Raw genomic sequence first — 22,799 nt, 5'->3', positions numbered from 1 at the left:
TGATAACAGGCTAATTCAAATAAAGAATAAAATAGTATGTATGATAATTACAGGCTCTGTTGCGTATGCATATTTTATCAGGGTGAAGTACTACAGAGTGCTTTGTAACTTAATAAGGTCATGGGACCAGGTACTTCATTTGTCTTGTCTGCTGCTCTACCCCCAGAACACATGGGTCCGTCCCATTCTTGTGCTCCATAAATGCTACAGTGTTTCTCACACTTGATCATGCATCACCTAGAGGGCTTGTTGAAACACAGTTTGCTGATCCCACCTCAGAGTTTCTGACTCAGTGGGATTTGCATTTCTAACAAGTTCCTCTGTAATTGAGCTGCTGTTGGCCAGGGACCCAAACTTTGAGAACCATGGGCCCATATACCTTTCGAATACTAATTTACTGTCTCGACACCTTTCTAATCCTAGACCCCAGGAAAGTCTTTCACATTCAGCTTTTCCCCTTCAGTAACTTCCTTATCAGCAAATAAGTTGTACATTTCTAAATGTATGAGAGCAAGATGTATCTACCATTCCAAATGATAGTAATGATAATTTTATATATAACACAAAAAGCACAGAAGGGCTCGCAATAATGACTTTGCACTGCCCTGCTGTGAGTTCAAAGGAAGCTCAAGATCATGAGTATCTATTAAAGCGCCAGTGCAGATAATCCCATGAAATTAGAGGTGACATGCTGTGAAGTACATATGACCGGACCGTGCTGACACTCTGTGGCAGCCACAAGTACCGGGCACAAATGCAATGTTATGTCTTCATTTAATGCACCGGGAAAGCCAGAAGTTACTGACCCTAATAATTTGATTCCATGTTACCGATACACATTACTTGCTTAACATAATCACCTCTTCAGACTCTTTCCAGTTCAAGCAACTTAAACCTTCAGCTCCCTGCACAAAGGCTGATGGGTTTTTTAGCCATACAGCTTATCGGCCCTCATGGAGCCTTAACCCTGCTGGGTGCCACTAATGAAGACCTCAATATCATTTCTTCCAAGATGAAAATATAGTTCAGAACTGGGGGGCGGGGTGTGGGGGGAGAGGCACAGCCTGCCTCACTCCCCAAGCTGGGTATGTTTAGGACACGAAGTCCCAGCTCATTATGCTGAACAGCACTATCCCCTGTTGAGAACGGGCAAACCTAGCCAGTCAGCAACTGCCATTCATTATGCTGCTTGGAGCCTGACACTTCCCCTGATCCCCAAAGCCTTAAGCCTTGATGGGGAAACACATCGACCTCTAAATCCTGGCATCCTAATATAAAAGTAGCAGATGTTCCCCTTCCCCAGTGTGAAGAGGGTCCTGTGGAATTTTCTGTTAACACTATAACATGCATTGCTAGTTGTGATTGATATATGCTAAATTTAAGGAGAGGAAATCACCAGGCCAATTAAATACAAAGGAGTAAGTGGCATGAGGCATATTAAAGATGAATTCTGTTTCTCTGAAAGAAAGACGAGATGTAAATGCAAAGGGCTAAGAAGGCAAACATGAAGGTATATGTGCAGCGTTTCAACCACTCGCAGTATTATTTTAAACTTGAATCTTTTCTGTTTTTATAACATCCCAAATGGTGTGTTAAGCTCCTTCTCTGGAGGAGAGAAGCAGAGAGGGAGAGGGGGAGAGAGAGAGAGAATCTCTATTCCTTGCAAGGATTCGGGATTAAGAAGTGTAAAGTTTCTGGTAATAAAAACTGAGGTGACATTGTTAAGTGCAGTGAAGCAACTGACCTGTCCGGGACAGGCAGTCCTGTCACATCGTACGGTGCTGCAAATTAGCAGGGACAAGTCAGTCTGAAACGTGGGCTGTGGCCCTCCCAGCAAATTCTAGCCTCCGCTCAGCTCTTCCAAAGAAACCTCCCTGCTTCCTGCTTCAAGATCATGGTACATCTGAGGGAAGTTTTCTAAATTGATTTTAGCAGAAGGAATCCTAAAAAAAAATCCAACTTTTTTTTTTTTTCCTCCGTTTGTCAATGACAAAAACTATAGCAAATAGCTGCTGCCTTTTACTTGGTGGCCGTTATGTGCCGGATATTTTATTAGGTACTTTCCATATTTGCCTCATTTAATCTTTGGAAAATGCTGTGAGTTAGGAGCATCATCACCATCTTAATATGTGAGGAAATGAAGTCTTAGAGAGTCTAAATAGCTGTTTAAGGATATACAACTGGCAAACGGGAACCTAGAAGTCAGCTGATCGATCCTCGCGGAAGTCACAGCATTTTAACCATGAAAGCGTACTCTCTCTCTCTCCCTCTCATGCGTGTGGATCCTCAATCTCTCCACCCTTAATTTTCAGAGAAATCATAACTGTTGAATATGCTTACTGCAAATCTCCTAGCAAGACACTATTTCTCATGTAGTCACTGAAAATGCAGTTTTATTTACCATAAAGGAGGAAAAGAGTTATTCCATGATTTTTATCATTTTTCTGCATGACACGAACTGTAATGTCAAGTGAATGTTTTCAAAAGTTTCAATTTTTAGAAAAGGGTTTTTTGTTTTGTTTTTTATTTTTTATTTTATTTTTTTAGATTTAGAAGACAACAGAAGCTCACTTAATAAATTTCCCTGGACAGTTTTTGCAGGAAAGGAGGAAGAGCAGGTACGTTCGTCAGAGAAGCTGAAATGTACAGGTTATTAACAATTTTATTATCAGCCAGATATAATATACAGATACCAGAGGGAAAAAAATCAAAGGAGCTTAAAATGCAAGACAAAATTGAGAAAGGGTCTAACCTTGTTGCAATTTATAACATGCCCAATAATTCCTCTCTAAGTAAATTAAGCCATGAGAATTGGAAGGGGTGTGGCAAAAGAGCCACTATCTTCTGTCCCCAGGTCCCATTTCACTCCGACAAAGGGAAGGAGGAGAAGAGTTTGTGGCTGCCTTGGCATAAACAGCAATCAATTACCAAGGAAAGCAGCTGACGTGTTCAGAAGGGCTTGGCACCATGTGGTTAACTCCTGGGTTTCAAGCATCAAAGCTTAAGAGCCACTGGGTGAGCTGATAAAAGCTATTAGGCCATGCCAGAGCAATCTTTCTGGAGGCTTTAGATGCAGAGGGCAGATAAGCACGGTTAGTAACTCAAGATTAAGGCAAATGGCACAGGATAATAAAATGAATTAAAGGGACTAGTAGACCACTGATATTTCAAAGCCTCTGTGTTATTGTGAGGTATCCTCCAATTCTAAGTGCAACAAAAGCACTGTCGGAATAAAAATGACCCACAATTATAAATTCTACTCTTTTTTGAATGTTTGTGCACATTTGTTATATTAACAAAATACATATGTATTAAAAGGGTTACTTAATCCTTAAGACCTCTTGTCATTATACAAAGTCTTTTCAATTAAAGGCCATTAAGTATGTGAGAATCCAATCACATTATTAGCTGCACTTAGTTTCAATCAAAAGGTCTTGGATAGTCCTCTTTTCCTGTGGGCTTACTTTAAATTGGTACCCATAACCCGTCTATGTCACATGTGGATAAATATTTGTTTTCTTTGAAATTATTAAATGGAGGTCTCTGCAACATCTGCTTAAAAGCATTTCATTCTAAGGAATAGACCTTCCCAGGAATCCAAATGGCTGGTAGCTTCTATTTGTATAATCTACAAAGCACTGACAAATACACTTTATCTTCAAATATACACATGCCATTCCAAATCCTTTGTGGAATGAGAGAGAATATGAATGAATAACAAACAAAATTCACATCAACTGAATGAAACAAGAGGTTGCTAAAGCTGTTCATGCCATTTTCAAATAAGGGAACCAAGACTCCGAAAGTTAAATGATGTGGCCAAGGTCATAAAAACAGTTAAGTGGGAGGGCTGAAACTTGAGCCTGGTCTTCCAGCTCTAAGTTCCACATTCACCGTATATCTTGTCGTGATATCATGGCTGCTTTGTGCCTGGTTTAACTCCGTGGACAAGGTCCCTAGGATTCTCATGAGCTGACAAACATGTGTGTTATTTTGTATAAGTAATATAAATACCTGATGGCTGAATGTAACAATGTGACACGTTTTATGCCAAGTGTATTTCTCCATGCATGGAATAGCCATTGCAAATAAACTTACAAGTAATGCAGCATGGGATGCATTTCTTAATATGCTTTGCAACTATACAATAGAGCATCAGAAATGACCATTGCTTCCAATGCTTTATATTGGCTAGAAAGACTCCTTGCTGCAAACACAGAACGCGTCATAAGCTAGCTTGATTCTCCAGAAGATATATGAGGACATCTGAAGGTTTCAGGGATTTCTGATTTTCAAACCTATATGTGTCATGTAGTCATTACTTGAATTTAGAATATTCCTAACATTGTTTTATAACTTGATAAAAATTTTCTAAGATTGGTGTGAACGAAAATAAGTTCCACACACTCCCCAGTGTTACACACATACAATGGGGACCACAGAACTCACTCATCCTGGAGCATCTAAAGTTGTCTTTGAGACGGGGGACTGGGTGTGAGGACAGTCAGTTCTGTTAAAGCCTGTTCTTTTACGTTCAAGAATCTTCTAAGGGAAGTGACTGATGCTTCACACTTTCTATTTAATAATCATTAATATTTTAACACATGTATGTGACATTCAGGAGAAAGGATCAGGGGAGGGAGGGATTCAGAAGTGGAAGAAAATGGTAAACTTAATATGTGAGAGGCAAAAAAAAAGTAAGACAACTTTCAAAATATTTCTCATTTCTATTAATAAACTAGGCACTATTTATTCATATAAAATTGAAATGTAAGTGTGATTCATCCTAACACAAAGTATTTTAAAATTATATTAAGTACCTCTTGATTCCAAGTTTTTTAGAATCATACTTGTTTCACATTTTCTTTATAATTACACTATAAGACCTTGAAAGCTTTTCTATAGCTCTGACACAGAAATGACTCAAGCACCTCTTTTATTTCTCTTTTGTATCCAACAATCAATTAATTAATTTTTGCTGAATCACTCTGTTTATACACTGGTATTAATTTTATCTCACTCCTCAAACTTCAGTCATGTGTTATAGACAAAAAGATAAGTAATAGTGTATCTTAAAGAAAAATCAATCCATACTTTTCATTCACATGATTTTTCCCCCATACATTTTTGTATACTTTCCCTGACTCTCGCTTATACCAAATCCCCCACAGAGCTCTGGGCACAGAATCATCCTATCTAGCCATGTGATTTCTTTCTTTTTTTCTTTTTTCTTCTTTTTAGGTTTTATTTATTTATTTGACAGAGACACAGCGAGAAAGGGAACACAAGCAGAGAGAGTGGGAGAGGGAGAAGCAGTCTCCCCTCTGAACAGGGATCCCGATGCAGGATTCCATCATCACCTGAGCAAAGGGCAGATGCTTAACCAACTGATCCACCCAGGCGCCCCCGGCTATGTGATTTCTGACATTTCTAGCAGGGATTGAATTACAAATAAGTGTTTTCGATAGCTTTCCAGAATTGAAACAATTAGATGACAGATGGCTGGAATCACAAATTCCTTTGTGTGTTTTCAGTGATTTTGCCTCATTGTCATTTAGCTATCACTGTATCTCTAGTTATCCATGGTGAGTGGGAATTGGACTGTTAGTAACATAAAAGAAATGCACTTAAGGAGACATAGCAAGTAGTTGAGGGAAATGTGTGGGCTGTCACTGAAAGAAAAAAATATGTAGCAGAGGAAGCATCTAACTTAAGGACAATTTCTGGGCCAAGGATGAATGCAGAGATATGACAAGCAGATTGTCTCATAAAGATACACAGTCATCCCACTGATTTCAGGCATTAAATACCTGCCCTCTGCTCCTTACAGGATCACAGCAAGGCTATGCATGTTTTCAATGAAACGTTTTAAATTTCAATACCACTGATGTCTAATCTAAATCTCACCATTCTCCATTGTCCACAGATGAAGAAGTCCATAAACAGAAAGAGAAGACAGAGAGACCTGTAGAGAGATGTAAGAAATGAACAGACACAGATTACAAGACTGCAGGACTGAAAGATGCTTGTGGGAGAATGTGAGGGAAGTAGGTACAGCAGCACCAAGAACAAAGAACTAAAACGGAAACTTACAATTCAGACACAGAGGGTGAGAAGCAATTAGAAGAACCATTCAATCCCTAAACACGCTTAAATTTTTATCCTATTTAAATTCATCACTAAATAAAATTAAGCTTGAAAGTGAATTTTCATCTGCTTGAATTTCATTCAAAAAAATTAATATGTAACACTTTTTCTCATTTTCCAGAGATTTAGAGTATGTCTTTCAGATACATTACAATTATTCATGTTTACCATGGGTAACGATAAAGATATTAGAAGGCAAGTTTGAACGTATAGAACCATGATTGGTTTCCAATACAATGTTAGCAATTAAATAACTGAAAAGATAAAAATCTTTTAATAACAAGAAATTACATTTCACACCAATGTTCATTCAATTCTTATGTTTGTAAAACTGTTTTTACAATATGCCTTTTAAAATTTCATTATTTTCCTCAGTATTTGAACTGATATACACTACAATAACACAACATCTAAATGAACCATTCTTTGTAACAGAGTCCCTGACATTCAGATGTATGGCTGAAACATTAACTACCTACCACACAATTCTGTACCTCCACAGTACGAATTGTTCTTGAGAAGACCTACCCACATAAACCACATTTGCCAGATGCTCTTGTATTTAGGTGAGATGTTGCCTTAACCTTGATGTCAATTGATGTGGCAGTTAAAGGTCCAGCTGCATAAGAAGTGGGCAACCTCGTTACCCACTTTGACTAACTGACTGCTAATCACAAAGGGTCTCTAGAGAGGCAAAAAGCCACACTATGAGAGGAATCTAGGTCACAAAACTAACATGTGGATGAAGGCCCATCAGATAGCCAGAGACACCAACATTGGACTGTTACATGATATAAAAATTAAATTTTTGATTGTTTAAAGCCATTAAAAACTTGCAGTGTGTCTACTGTTGAAGTTGGCATTATTCTAACTAATAAAAGAATGGAAGTCCTCATTATATCAAGATTTTAATTAATTCTTTTGTATAAGAGTTGAAATGGGTCCTCATTAAATTGTCTCCTATATTACATTGTTTTATAAGGGATCAGTATCTAATATAAAATTCTTCAAACAATGTCCCAAATTACAAAAGCCAAATGAAAACATTCATATCTGAGAATAGTAAAAATTAGTCATTATTCAAACTTCCCAGATACAGAGCAAAGATAGATTGCCTTGTTTGCCACTTTAAAATATAAAATCTCCTGCACTTATAACAATTGCCACCAATCCAACAAAGATCAAAGCACAACCGCTTCTTGTTTTGACCAAGGACATACAATAACACAATGCAATGTTAAATAAATATACTTTTATGCCAGGAAAAGGCCACATAAATAAATATACCCACTTTGGCATAGTAAATAAGAATTAGAGTCAAAATTCCCTCAGGCCAGAAGCACTATCTTGGAAGGAACAGACAACATTTCTCCTACTATACATGCATAAATCAGGTCCAGGCACATTTCTGATCAGCCACGTGATAAGAAATGGAACAGATAAACATGGAGACATTCAGCCACGACGAATAAACTACCGCTCCTACCATCAAAAATCGCCTTCGACATTTCTGACCAACAAGGACCAATCTAATCCTTAGTAATAATTTCACATCTGTATCAGGTGGTCTTATAGATAAGTGACTCTCCAGTTGAGTGCTCTGGGAATCAGAACAGAAACGGGACACCTGGAAAGATTACAGACCACCCTGTTCTCACTCACTCCAACCACATCCATCCCCTCTTATTTGTTTGATGCGTTGATATTCTGCCACACAACTGAGGATTTCAAAAAGTTTTAAGATCACTCTTCTAGATTCTACAAGTTGAATTATGTCTTCAGATTCTTTTTTGGACCCAATACTGGCTTCCTAAAGTACAGTTTTGAAAATATATAGATTATTTCCATAAAGTAGCTATATATGAATGATTATACAGGTATGTATGTATATATTTGACCTTATAAAGTTGAAAATGATGTTTTTTACTGTAACAAGTTCCTATTTATACTCCTTACTCATAGGGTCATTCTTAGTAGGAAGGGTACAAGGTTGACAGATGAGCCAAGAACTATGGCCCGGCTTCAGTCCGTGGTAGATCCACATGAGAACGTGACACAGCAGGCTGATGAAGCAGTAGAGGAAGGCGACGATGAGAAGACATAGAATTGATGGGCCAAGTACCCTGCCAGTTGAGAGAGGTAATAGGTCATTGTCAAGAAAGTGATGATGAAGACTCCTGATTGGAACAGTTCACAGCTCCCCGAAAAGGTCACAGAGGCCCAGAGATTGGCAGAATTTCCTGCAAGCCGTCCCTCTCCTCTCTGCCGGCTGTCAGTTCACTGAGATTCCTACTCTCAGCAGAAATGGAAATTTTGTAATCTTTTATCTTCGGCTCAGAAGTTAAACCCTCTGAACAATAAGCTTTTGTGTTGTAGTTTATATTTACTAATGTCCTTTTTAAGACTACAAGGATTCTTAGGCAAACCTCTCGCTAGGAATAGTTTCCTTAAGTCAACTATATTGTGTAGTGGCTGAGGGACTAGGAAAATAGAAGCAGTCCTCACATTTGCCCACTTTATAATCCCCCCTTTCCTTTATATTTTCAGCTCCATTTCGCCAAATCCTACAACCAATATATATATATACTGTGTGTGTGTGTGTGTGTGTGTGTGTGTGTATCATCCCAGTTGCAAATTACCTTTCATAACATCTTTTCTCTAGAGTTTTGCCTTTGATTTTGCCTTCAGCTCATAGAGTTTTGAAACATGTTCTGTACCCCAATCCAAAGACTAGGTCTAATCACATTCCGATCACTTGCAGAGACTCAAGGAGATACCTGGATCGCTCTAGGTTTAAACTTCTGTATCAGCTAAAAAGAGTATTGAATTGAGGCACGCCTCAGACTCTTGGTTTTGGTTCAGGTCATGATCTCATGGGTCCTGAGACTGAGCTCCAAGTCAGACTCCATGCTCAGCAGGGAATCTGTTTGAGATTCTCTCCCTCTGCCCTCCCTTGACTCATGAACACACAAACTTGCACATGTGTGCACTCTCTCTGTCTCTCTCGAATAAGTAAGTAAATATTTTTTTTAAAAGGTATTGAGTGAATAGAGTCTAAAGTCTATTTTACCTGAAAGTTTATTATTCAACCACTTTAGCAAATAAAGCTAATCCGTGAAGATTGTTCAACAGAACATTTTAAAAACTCAATGGAGCACTTGTTCATGTACCAGAGCATTCTGAAGATATGCCTGCCATTGCCTTGTTCTGTTGTTTGGAGGAAGGAATAGGATGCCGCCGACTTTACAATCTCTTTTCATGGGCTCTGGAGATGATGATTCTATCCTCAGCCAGGAATACCAGCACATCAAAGCACCTTCTATCATTGCAACTTCAAAGTGTCACCCTGGCTGCAAATATTGATCATTACTAAAGACCACTTAAAGGAAAAGTGCTTTGTCCTTTCTTCCAGATTCTAAAATGATATCTGTAGATCAGGTCAGAGCTCTGGAAGGCCACCTTATAAGACCATTTTATCACAGACTCTCGTGAAATGTCTTTGCAAGTCACTATATTTTATGCCTCAGCTTTTATGAAAACGTCATTGTAAACACATTTTTACAAATCATCTGAATTTTAGGAGGACATTTGTAGTACTATTATCACTTGTAATCTCCATCTATTCATACCCGCCTAATTTTACAAAGAATTTAAGGCCATTCACTGAGCATTGTAAAGTGCCCTCAAAGTGTTTCCTTTAAATCTGTAGTGCAAACATTTTGGAGAGGAATTGACAGGACTTCTTATTACCCTCAAAGATACCTCTGCTTTTCATTTAGCTTGTAACCACATATGGAAAGAGTTCCCAGCTTCTTTGGCTTCTTCTTCTTCTTCTTTTTTTTTTTTTTTCCTAATCAATCTTTTATTTCTAGGACATGTGGTTCATTAAAATAGGGAGAGGAGAGAACTATTTTGGAAGATACAACATAGGATTTAAGAAATTTTTAAAATAGAAACTTGTTTACAATAGGGATGGGAGGACTCATGAAAGTTACCAAATTTAAATTACTTCAACCAAACGAAGCTATCATTTGACTTTCTTTTACACTATGTTCACAGTCATGAGATAGAACTGCACAAATCTTCCAAAAGAAGACTTAAAAAAAAAATGGAAGTGAATGAAATGAATGGAATGAAATGAAATGAATGGAAATAAATAAACGGAAATAAACGGAATAAATAAATGGAAGTGAAGAGGAAAAAGGAAATAAAAAAGTTAAGAGGCAGCTTTAACAGAGAAAAATGAAATGTTTATTCCACCAAAACCTCATAAGAATTCTAAATTATCAAATCTCAGAGAACACCTGATTTACGAACAGGATAACACAGCCCCTAGCCAAAATCATTTTTAATAAAAGGCAGGAAACCTCCTGAAGTTCATTTCAGATTTAATATCAAACACAGCAGCCACGCATGAACATTTCCCCATAAAACACAAACACAGCACGGCACAATGGGCTGGCAGCCATCAGTGGGGTGTCAGCAGAACAAACAAACAGGGTGTTGGAACCATGGGAGGGATCAGGCCCCGCAATCAAAGTGAAGCAGCCAATGGAAATGGACAGACTGAGCTGATGTCAATGAGGGAGGCAAAGGGGCTCAAGGAAGACTCATTTCTAAATGTACTACGGCAGCCAACTCACAGTCCTGGTCAAAACACCGAGCTTCCTGGTTGGCTGCTGGACTTCAGAGAGCAACGCAATTGTGCTTTTGTGTTGAATTTGATGCATAAATTTAGAATATACCAAGTGAATGGGAACCACCATAAGAAAACAGAGGCTGGTAATAAAATATTCCAACATTGCCATTCTTGTTTTGTAAAAAAAAAAAAAAAGGAGTAAACTGCTAAAAGATGTCTAAAAATGTGACTCCAATAGTTTCTAACAGATACTTGGTTCAGAGATAAGAAAGGTTTCAAGAAAAAAATGTATCTTATTCTTTCTAATGTATTTTTGCTTAGGAACTGTGTTTATTACCCTATTTATAACCTATGTGGTAAAGGATTTTTTCTCAGGAATATAAATTCAACTGGTTCAAATATAATACAATATAATATACATAATACATAAATACATATATAAAATAATTAACTTCATTTATGTTTAATCCCTTACAGGGCAGTTTCAACAATTATCAGGATCATGAGGAAATTTTTTTGCATGTTTCCATTGCTATTTCCATTAATATTTTGACATTTGCTGTTTTGTTAAAAAAATATTCTGGGAAATAAAAAATCATTATAAAAGGAGCTCCATTAGTAGAGTTCAGGGATTAAAAAAGAAAGGGGAAAAGAGTGAGACTAATATCCCTAACAGTTATCTTGTAGGTTACTTTAATTAGTATTTTCAAAATGTGGAAGAAGAAAAAGAAGAAAACAAGTTAATAATTAACTGTAGGATACAGGAAAAGAAATGTTTGGACTATAACGGATTTAGTCATACATGTAGAATATATCTTTATATACAGGGCAGATTATACTATAAGATAATACTACCAAGATAATTTGAGAAACTGAGTCTTAAATTTCAAAGCATTATACAAGTTTTCTTCCTATTCATGAAAAGCCAAGAGTAGAAACTGCTTTTGTACAAATATGTTATACTGAATATTGATTTATTCAGAGAGAAAAAATAGTAAGTAAGGCCATCTTTCTGTCCAGATAAGAAAGAGTATTAAAACTTTCAATAAAAAATTGTATAGTAATTGGCTGACATATCAATAGAAAGATAAGTCAAGTAGAATAAATTACCTCGAAATACAACTTAGTATATAACATAAAAACAATATATGACAATTGTTATAATTTATGAGTTAGCATTATAAGCTAAGTAAGTAAATATAATAAACTAAGGGATAATATGACTGTTCAGTAAATGCAGAGATATTGAAAAATTGCAGGGGGAATCAAAAGCCTACATTATATCACGCTAAAAGAAATCCATTCCAGATAAGTGAAAAAGCTTAATGTCAAAAAGAAATCAGGAACAAACAAATACACAAAAAATATGAGTGATGTTGCAAAAAGATTTATAATAGAAAGCCAATACACAGAAATAGTTTAAAAACTTACATTTAAATGTAGTAAACTTAAATAGTTAACTAATTAAATTATGATATATAATAAATTCAAAGTTTTATGAACTGAATCATTAAGAAAACTTAGTTGCATGAAAAACTGTGACAGAATTTGGCAACCAATATAATAATTAGTACCCATACTATACAAAGAATTCTGTTGAATCACAAATATTCATGCCCCAAAATGTCAACCACATCCAGCTATTAAACATGGGGGAAATATTAAGCTTCATATGTGATTTTTAAAAATACAATTTAAAACAATGAGGTATGAGCTTTGCTTTTCAATTAACAAATATTTTTGTAAATAATGACACTCAATGCTGATTAAGTACTCTTAATTATTGCTATTGAGTGAGGAAACCAATGTACATGCTTTGGAAAGCATCTTGGTAATACAAAGGGATACTTTCTAAAAGTTTATTGCATTTGACGTAGTAATTTTGATCCAGCAATTTTCCTAAGAAAATAATTGAATATGTACAAAGATTTATCTATTAAATGTATAACACAGCATTATTACACTAAAAGAAAAGCCAAGAGTAACAGAAAAATGAGTAAATGCTGGTACACCTACCCACCATTATAATGGTGTTTGCTAAAATTCACAAGATCTACGAAATCTAATGAAATTATTAAATGAAAAAAGCAGCATAGATCCAGATGACTCAAAAGCGCTAGAGCTGAGCTTGAGATCCAATAAATTGGGACGGCGGGACAGACTTCCCAGTGCCTTCAAGTTTTGGGGCATAGAGCAATGAATGACACAGATGGAGGCCTGGTCCTCGCAGGGGAAACAGATAATACATAAACGAGTAAACTCATAATGTAATGCCAGAATGACGAAGAAAAGTGCATATGTACATTATCTCAAGTAATATAATGCAATACATACATGCAAAGCACATTACATACAGAGGGGAGAAAAGCAAAACATCAAGATAGAAGAAGGACTTCTATGCGATGTGATTATGAGATAACAGGTGATTTTCATTTTCTTCTACATAGTTTTTGGTATTTTAAAATCTGATTATCAACTGTTATTAAAATAAAAGGGAGAAAGACCCGATACTGTTTATGAAAATAGTATGAAAATAATAAAGTTTTACTTTCTCAAACAGGGTATAGAAAACACAGAAAGAAGTTTTCATTTCTATAACTTAATTAAATAGATCGTTTGACCATAATTGCTAGGTGGAAATTTGCACCCTAGCCGTTTAAAAACGGCTCCAACAAGAGGTGTCTGTTAGGAGAAATAGGAGAAGGAGATCATTAGGTTGTCTTGTGCTCCCAGGAGCCCCAGGATCTGAGCTGTGGAGCGGGGGAGGCCAGGCTCAAGAGGTGAAGGGAAGCCTGCAGGGAGATGCCTTCAAAATAGTAACTAAAGGAGCAGAAGCAGCCCTGTCTTTTGGAGAACAGGAACCTGTGGTTCTGCCTCGTCAGACTTACATCAGAAACTTGACAGTTGGAAAACACCTCCATGCCCAGGCTGACACTGTCTCCCTCACCGCAGTTCAGAGTTCAGGTTGTGGCTCCACAAAAAGACAAAGGGCTCCGTGTTACCAGAGAGGGACATCTCAGAGTTCAATTTGCAGTTGTCTTCTCCGAGCATTTGCCACTGATCACCTCTCCTTGGCCAGAGGCCAGGCAAGAAGAGGATCAAATAGCAAAATACTTACATACATTTAAAATACATTTAACCTTTCCTCCACCACAACCTGAGCAGTTACAAATCAGTAGTTTAGAAGCATAAACTCCTCTTACGATCTATCTCACTCATTTATTTTGTCATTTTCTGGCTCAAAACAAAATTAATCATGTCTTCTATACCAGTTTCTCTTTTGCTTGCCTCAGGCCAGAATATGCAAGTGATATCTTTTTTTTTTAAATATTTTATTTATTTATTTGACAGAGAGAGAGATCACAGGTAGGTAGAGAGGCTGGCAGAGAGAGAGAGAGAGAGAGAGGGGGAAGCAGGCTCCCTGCTGAGCAGAGAGCCCGACGTGGGACTCGATCCCAGGACCCCAAGACCATGACCTGAGCCGAAGGCAGAGGCTTAACCCACTGAGCCACTCAGGTGCCCCTGCAAGTGATATCTTGATTGTTTGATAATATCAATATAGGAAAATTAAATATTGCCCCCCCAAAGTAATATCAGAACTATTTTGAGAATCAGCATGTCAGTAAAAATCTTAGAGAAAATAAAAAGCAACTATTTCCTTACAATATCCTAGAATTTTAGCATTTCCTCATCATAAAGTTTCTGTTTTAATCATTTAACCAAATGACCTTCAATAAACAACCTGGAATAGATTATTTAATTCAGCTAGCCTAGGACCCCTTTCATTATGTGTTTGAAAAACAGCTTTAGAAAGTCGAATGCAGGCAAATGTTAATGCTTTTATACATTTTTAAAAGCAGTTTTGTTCCATTCTCAAATAACATTCAGGTCACTCTTAATGATTACATTCTTCCCTCAGCTAATTTTGAGGCTAAAATCTTGCCATATCCATCACTCTTAGATTTGTATTCAACAACACTAAGTGTTTGAAAAGAGGATGAGACCGGGATCAGTATTTTAAATATAAACAAGCATAAACATAGACAAATTAACCCCTCTCTCTGGCTTCGGTTCTTTATCTTTACAATGTAAGGGATAGAAAATTTGATGGCTACTTCTCTCCCAACTCAAAAATCTCAGGCTTTGTGATATTTCCTCAAGGTCAAGTCCATTGTGTGTTTAATCATAATAGGTAGGTAGTCTAATAAACTAGGCCAACCATACTAATGTGTGACAGGTGGAAGGTGAATGTGTGGAGAACTATTTGTCCACACAGGTAACATGAACAACTGAAACAATTTAGAAATTTAGAGACATTATCACATCCTTTGCTATCTATCCCTAAGAGAATGACCATGACTGTAGAATGTTGGGAAGAAAGGGGAAAAAAAAATGACCTCATGAAAGGCCAACAGGAGAGACACTTTGGAGGAGGTGGGACATGAAATGTCTATAAAAAGCTCTATGACAGCCAACCAACCAGGCTCTAAAAATAACTCTGCTTACAAAGTCAAACATGATAGTTTTTAATCTCTTATTTTGTGTTGTATGACTATATATTATAAACTTTAGTTCTACATATTATGAAATATTTGAGTGTTATGCCATAGAGTTAATTTCATAAACCCTTGTCCATTCAATATCTTACCATATAAAACAGTAGCCATGATGTTTTATCACTGCATTCTCAATTAATATGCATTAGTATTGACTGTTATTAAGCTTTTGTCACAGATAGATCTCCCTATCTGTTCCACATATCTAACTTTAAAAGATAGAAAGGTGTGTGGGGGGGGTGCCTTGATGGCTCAGTCGATTAAACAGCTGACTCTTGGTTTCTGCTCAGGTCATGATCTCTGGGTCATGGGATTGAGCCCCCTGTCTGGCTCCCCACTCAGCATGGAGTCTAGTTGTCTCCCTCTCTTTCTGCCCATCCTCCTGCTTGCACTCTCTCTCTCTCTCTCTCTAAAATAAGTAAATCTTAAAAAGATAAAATTTAAAAGAGAGAGAATGAGAAAAGGGACAAATGAGAAAATGACGCAGTAGTAAACAATTAGTTGGGAAAACCATCTGACTATTAAAAGCCATGAGCTCATCTCTTTAGAAAATCAACAAGTTCTATGTGTTTTGGAAAAGGAACCTTCAATATAAGAGATTAAAAATGCCTACTTCTGAGACTGAGATAATTTTTCTGCTTTCCTTGGCAAGGTGTTTCAAACAAGGGTGTCTTTTCCCTTGTCACAATGAATTTCAAATCCAACATTTAAGCAGTGCAGAAAAAAAGAAACAGTTTCACCAAACCCTGATCTGATAATCCCTCTTGGATTACAAATGAGCTAATGACACTTTTCATAATAAAAATAAAAAGTAAACGGTCTGTCATGAGCAAACTATGTCTACTATGTCTACTATGTCAACTTGTCTACTATGAGCAAAGTATTGTCAGAGACATCAGTATATAATTTCTAATTCTCACAAAAATTATGCAATATAAACATTAGAAGGTCCACTTAACAGATGACTACAGGAATTAATAAACATTTTTACAAGTTATTACAAATGTCGCTCTCACTCTTCCTTACCCTTTCTTTCTCTCCTTAGGTAGGCAACATAAACTATTTATTATTATAAATTAATTAATTAAATACTAACCAGACTATTAGAAATGTCTAATGTTTAAAGTATTAGACCTATCAGAGATGATACCTCTCTGCATAGGCAATTCTCTCACCAATCTGTTTAATTTTTCTTGAGAAAATATGAAATGCATAGAAAAAAAAACTAGTATGAACAACATTGTGCATGTACCACAGAAGGTTATAGACCATTTTATACCTTCTACAGGCACATAGGATAAAAATGGCAAGCAGAATCTTGGATTCACCATCACACATGTTACTGTACATTAACAAGTATATTAGCACCTACCAATGTCCCTCTTGTTGCACTCTACACATCACAAGATTTTGTACTTCATGTGATCCCACTGAATTAGATTACACAGCTTGGTTCTAATCCTTGATCTTCAGATCTAAAAATTAAGCTCTGATGTGGTAGATTATCACTCTGGCTTTGTTCTCCCTCCCCTCCCCCACCATTTATCCATTCAATTTATCATTTCCTGAAATAACTTAGAAAGTTATAGTCCTACCTAATCTCCCAATCATCATGAAATCTAGAAACTGGCTGCAAAATCCCTTTCTGTGTGTGTGTTTTTCTTCCTGAGACAGGTCTCTTGTCTGAGTTTCTCTTCATTGGTCATATCCCCAAATGATATCTTCATGTCAAGTAGGTAATTCCAAGTCATCTACAAGAAGCATAGAACATACTAGAGTTGGAAGGAAACTCAGAATTTGATACTCTACCATTCCATTTCCACAGCTGAGAAATCAGAGGCCCAGAGAGGATAAAGAACATAGCTGTGGTCACAAAATTATGTATCTCCAGAACTGGAAGTAGAACCTTAGTCACTTAACTCCAGGTACAGAGCTCTTTCCACAACACCAATGTGAATCTCACTGGGCTTGGTAGTGCCAGTTGCTTTCCAGCCCAAATCTTTCCCTTTACTGGCATTGCTATTTCCTTCTCCTCCTTAACCTACCCTTTCCTCGAATACTAAATGTTTGAAAGCCAGAGCTTTGACACATCTTATTTGAAATATTTCCAAACTTTGGCTGAGGATTCTATTTGGCCTTAAATTTTAAGTAAGGATTTCCTTTATCTTCCTAGCATACAACACCTCTCTGGTAACATAGACCTGTAGGGTAGTACGTGATTCCCCACATTGGCTCCCATATACTCACAATATAAAAATAGAACCAAAATATTATAGAATTAGAAGCAAGCTTAAGCAATGGTCTCCCTCATTTTTCCACCTGAGTATCTAAAGAACCATAGCTAAATGATCATTTCTTTGATCTCTCTTTTGCAATTTCCAATGCCTAAACAAATTCTCTTGTTTCATTACTTTTGAATATAATTTTATCTTAAAATGAACTTTCTTCTCATTTAACTTGATCTCATTTGATCTTCTGGCATAGAGAAAAAATGATCCCATTTTTTTTTCATTAAAAGAAAAAAGGACCAATCTATTTTTTAAGAGAGTATGTAAACATCATGTTGACTCATTCATTTTCTCTAAGCAGTTTGGTTCATATATTTGAGCTGGGACAATGTGGCCATTATGATGCTATTTGCTAGAATTTTCTGGCACATTATTTGTCACCACGTCTGACTACAGTAGTGTTCATGTACAGAAGGCAATTAACTTTTCAAAAATATTTGCTTTTATTGAAAATAAATGTATAAAAGAAGACTGAAATGTGACTTTGTGGATTTTAACTCTCTTTAAACTGTACATATGTTGCAAAAAGAAAATCCACTGAAACTACCCACAGTTTCATCTTCCCTAAACAACATTTCGTATATACCCCAAACTTACAACATACCCCGACTTACCCCATCCCATTGGCTACTGGATCAGGTCTAAAATTCTTACAATGGAGGCTCACCCCATATCAGCATCCACATCTTACTACCATTTTGCCTTCTACTCTTTTTTACAATCTTTTGCTAAACCTAGAGAAGTCTACACATTATTCCTTGAAACTATGGATTTGTGTATGCCCATCCCCAACTGAGATGGCTTTACTTCTCTATTCTGCCTTTGTAAATTCTACTTCTCTTCCAACTTCCTCTTCTACAGCAAAGTTACTTTCTTAGCCATTACAACACCTTGTACACACATGAGTCACTTCTGCTTTGCCTCTTAAAGACACCAGCAAGCATGCTGTAAAGAGTACGAGCTATAAAGCCAAACAGTCCATGCACTATACTAACCACAGATTATAATCCTAATCTTCTCACTAATTACACAACTGTGAAAAATTACTTCACTTCACTTTAATTTTCTCAACTGAAGAATGGAAATAGGGGCACCTGACTGGTTCAGTGGATAGAGGATCTGACTCTTGATTTTGGGGTAATGAGTTTGGGCCTCATGTTAAAAAAAAAAAGAATGAAACAATATGCATCATATTACTGAAAATAATCTGAAGTGCTACTTTGTAATCCATCTATTACTCAGATAAAAAATACTATTTATATTTTTAATAAAGGCTATCCATTTTCAGTTAGATGAAAATCCATTAAAGAAAAAAAAAAAAAACATGGGGAGGGGTAAACCAACACTTGTGTCCTCTTGTCTTATACCAACTCAATAACTTCTTTTCTGGAAATAAGAATAAAAATTTAAATACATGACACCAGTCACTCAGATCAACCCTTGTTTGTCAGATTTCATAAAGGAGTTTCTTGGTAAGGCACTGAACCTAAAAATAAGTGACTGCAGTGGAAGTACAAACAGTCCATCCATTATATCAGCACCATCAGCCCACAGTATGCTGGTGACAGTGTGGGTGTGGGCACACAAATATTTGGTTTAGAAGGAAAAAAAAAATCTGCCAAGAAATTTATCCTGATTATGATGCGTGAGCATATTGCCACCTAAGGGAGATTAGAGACTACTAAATAAAAAGCAGTTCTCATCATCTTTTGAACCTTTTAACTACTAATAATTGGGTACTTTGCTGATGATGCAGAACAACTTTTCAAGCTGATTAACAGGTCATTTGTGTAGAAAAGGCACCCCTGTTCATAAAACAATTATGCTAATCCTCTTTTTTTAAAAATTATAAAATATTCTAATCTTTCAAGAATATAGGTTTGAGTTGCAGATGGCGTTTGCATATTACTTGTCAAGCTCATTAACATTTTTGAATTTCATATATTTTATCCTCGCAACCCCATGAGAACTCTAATATGGGGATTAACACCCTCTATTTAAAACTGGCAAACAAAGATTCGGAGGCAACTTAGAGGCCTGCCCAAGGTCAAATAACTAGTTAAGAGGAGACGGTCTTAGCATTTTGATTTTCTAAACTAGTGCTATTTTCAAAGACCCAGTAAGTAAATATTTTCACAGTTCATAAACCTGAAGGAAGTCTTTCTTCACTGGAAAGTCTCAACTTCATTTGCTTCATTTTAGATGTTTACATTGGTAATACAGTTTTAGCTTGTGCCCATACAAATTCAAAAGTTACTCATTTTCCTGAGTAGATCGATAAGCTGAGTCAATGTTTGATTATGACTAGAACAAAATTATCAAAATTATGCCAGTGCATGACCAGTGTAAATATAATGGCCTGGATACATCTTGGCTCTGTGCATAAAGAACAACATGGGCTATTATTCTACTTTTGAGAGAATCTGACACAACACTGAATCTGAATGAATGCCAGCAGCAGCCCACACACTAGCTATTAGTGGTCTAAAGAAATTGTTCACCAAGTATAACCCAGCATGTAAAACACATTTGTGCACTACTTTTTGGGTATAATCATTAACATTCAAATCCAGGCACAGAGAAAAGTAGTTTATTTGCATAAATGAGAATATGGATAAGGGAATCACTAAACTGTGAACTCAAAAGCAGGAGACAATCTAAAGACTGACATTTACTTTCAGATAAAAGGATTCTAACTCTGTAACCTCTGATGTGTGTCATTTAATTTTTCCTTCGCGTTGTACCTATTACAGTCAAAACATCTGCCCTACCCTCTCTGTGCCACCCAGCCTACAACTTATCAAAGCTTAAAATGGTCACAGAAATGAACAGGTTGCTAATCAACATGTCAAAGCAAAAAATATTGGTAGCCCAGTGTACGGAAGGATAGCCACTTTCTCATTTTACTTTATATAAGTTACAGCTGTATAAAGATATTATAGAGGAGATTCATGCCTCCAGTGGAAAGCTAGATTACATAGTGTCCAGGAGCCCTCCTCATTCTGAAACTTCATTATTCTACTCATTATACCATTTCTGGTCTCTTATTTTATGAATAACTAAAGGAAACAGAAACATAGGGTAAATTTAGATCAGCCACGATTACTTCACCTAAAACATTAGCTCATGATTCTAAACTCAAAATATAAACTTCAATAAAATTAAAATTAAAATTAAAATTTAGAAACAAGTAATATGAGGGCACCTGGGTGGCTCAGTGGGTTAAGCCGCTGCCTTCGGCTCAGGTCATGATCTCGGGGTCCCGGGATCGAGTCCCGCATCGGGCTCTCTGCTCAGCAGGGAGCCTGCTTCCTCCTCTCTCTCTCTCTGCCTGCCTCTCTGCCTACTTGTGATCCCTCTCTGTCAAATAAATAAATAAAATCTTAAAAAAAAAAAAAAGAAACAAGTAATATGAAAGGATGTAAAACCGTCAAAAGCACTGACCTTCAAATTTTTGCCACATAATGGGATTATCCTTAAAAACCAAAAGAAAACAACAACAAAAAACAAAACCTAAATAACTAAAAGCTTCCACAAAGCACTTGAAGGACTAATATCTGTTTTCCTTAATTACTGCTTGATAAAATATTATAATATAATCCTATAATTTCTGCACCACTTATTTGACACTTCAGCTTTATATGAACAAACTATTTTTTAGCTAAATGTATTTTTTATGCATATGTGAAGCTAAGAAATGCAAGAATTTTGATCCTAGGCTTCATCAAACACATGTTCCATCACTGACAAATTTTTAGACTAAGCAAAGGCAGGAAGAGTAACTTAGTGACCTTGTTCTCTGAACATAGAACCATCTCCTCTCTGTGACATCAGTGGCTCAACCACTGTAATTATATATGTATTTTGAAACATACTTAAAAATGGATATGCCAAATTTTAAAACATATTTCCAGAAGAAATGCGCAAAATATAATTATTTTAATTTAGACATCAATTATTTCAATAATTGAAGAGAACCATTGTCACATATTAAGATAATTCTAAAAGTTCCTTATTGTTATTAATAAAGAGATACCTCATTTTGCCAAAGAAATCTTTGTAACTTGAGTATAAATTCAATTTAGGAGTACCTGGGTCGCTCATTTGGTTGGGTATCTGCTTTCAGATTGGGTCATGATCTCAGAACCCTAGGATCAAGTCCCACATCCGGCTTTCTGCTCAGCGGGAACCGTGCTTCTCCCACTTCCCCCTGCTCATACTTAAAAATGTTTATAAATTAACTCAACTAGGAGACATCACTTTTAAGAAATACATTCAGCAAATACTTTTACAAATTAATTCTGTTTAATAATTCAGATTTTTCTATATGCATTTATTTGCAGTGAGCAAATTTTCTGTGAAAATTAGTTTACATTCCTTAAGAACATATATCACTTGAGTATTTGTAAAATAAACTTTAGAAATATTCTAAGAATGCAGATTACATTGTTTTGTAATTTTAAAAAATCACAACACATAATACTTCTGTAATCCACACATATATAGTCAAAACATTATATGCTATTTTCTAGCAACTGTTAAGGTAGAAAGCTACAATGTATATAAAGATGAAGATTTGTCTCTCATAGAAAACTGAATCCCTAAAATGACAAAATGAAAAAAAAAAAAAAAAAGACCTCAAATCAGCCTTTAATGTTCTGTCCTGCAACCTAGCTATAGTGCATTTGGGTAAGATTTTTAGATTGGTTTATTTTGCTGTGTCTTTAATCAGTTTAACAGTTTTACATGTCCTATAAACAATAGGCCTTATAAAACAGTATACTGTTATTAAGAAATGCCTTTACACTGACTTAATACAAATCAATAAGGATAGAAACACATATACTAAGAATTTAAAATGGCTATATCTGAATTGAATGCAAATAACATGATTATGGACCCTTTATGATCCAGTCTGATTAATCACACTGCCCTAAATATAGGTCTCTGGACATCTTCCCCAAGCCAAGTTTCTCTTCTTCTAAGTTATCATTGGTACAAGGTGTGATGACTTTCAGGCATCAATTAATATAAATTGGAAGCAGGCAAAGTATTAATTAAACATGACACTCTGATTATTTAAACCTTCTATTAAAGCTGATTATTCAGACCATGTTGATAGCCTGTTCTTTAAAAATGACTGATGATATCAAGCTTTACTGACTTCCA

The 22,799-nt window shown here is 36.2% G+C and overlaps 1 protein-coding gene across 2 annotated transcripts in view; it reads right to left on the bottom strand.

Annotated features, from left to right (window-relative positions):
- The window catches only part of SLC7A11 (solute carrier family 7 member 11), a 77,409-nt gene that overhangs the window by 21,727 nt on the left and 32,883 nt on the right, over window positions 1-22,799 (bottom strand). The gene's annotated exons all lie outside the window — the stretch shown is intronic.

This window comes from Mustela lutreola, chromosome 1 (assembly GCF_030435805.1).
Source record: "Mustela lutreola isolate mMusLut2 chromosome 1, mMusLut2.pri, whole genome shotgun sequence".
Taxonomy (NCBI): Eukaryota; Metazoa; Chordata; class Mammalia; order Carnivora; family Mustelidae; genus Mustela; species Mustela lutreola.
The sequence above is the reverse complement of the archived record's forward strand: the minus strand, read 5'-3'. Positions and strand labels throughout refer to the sequence as shown.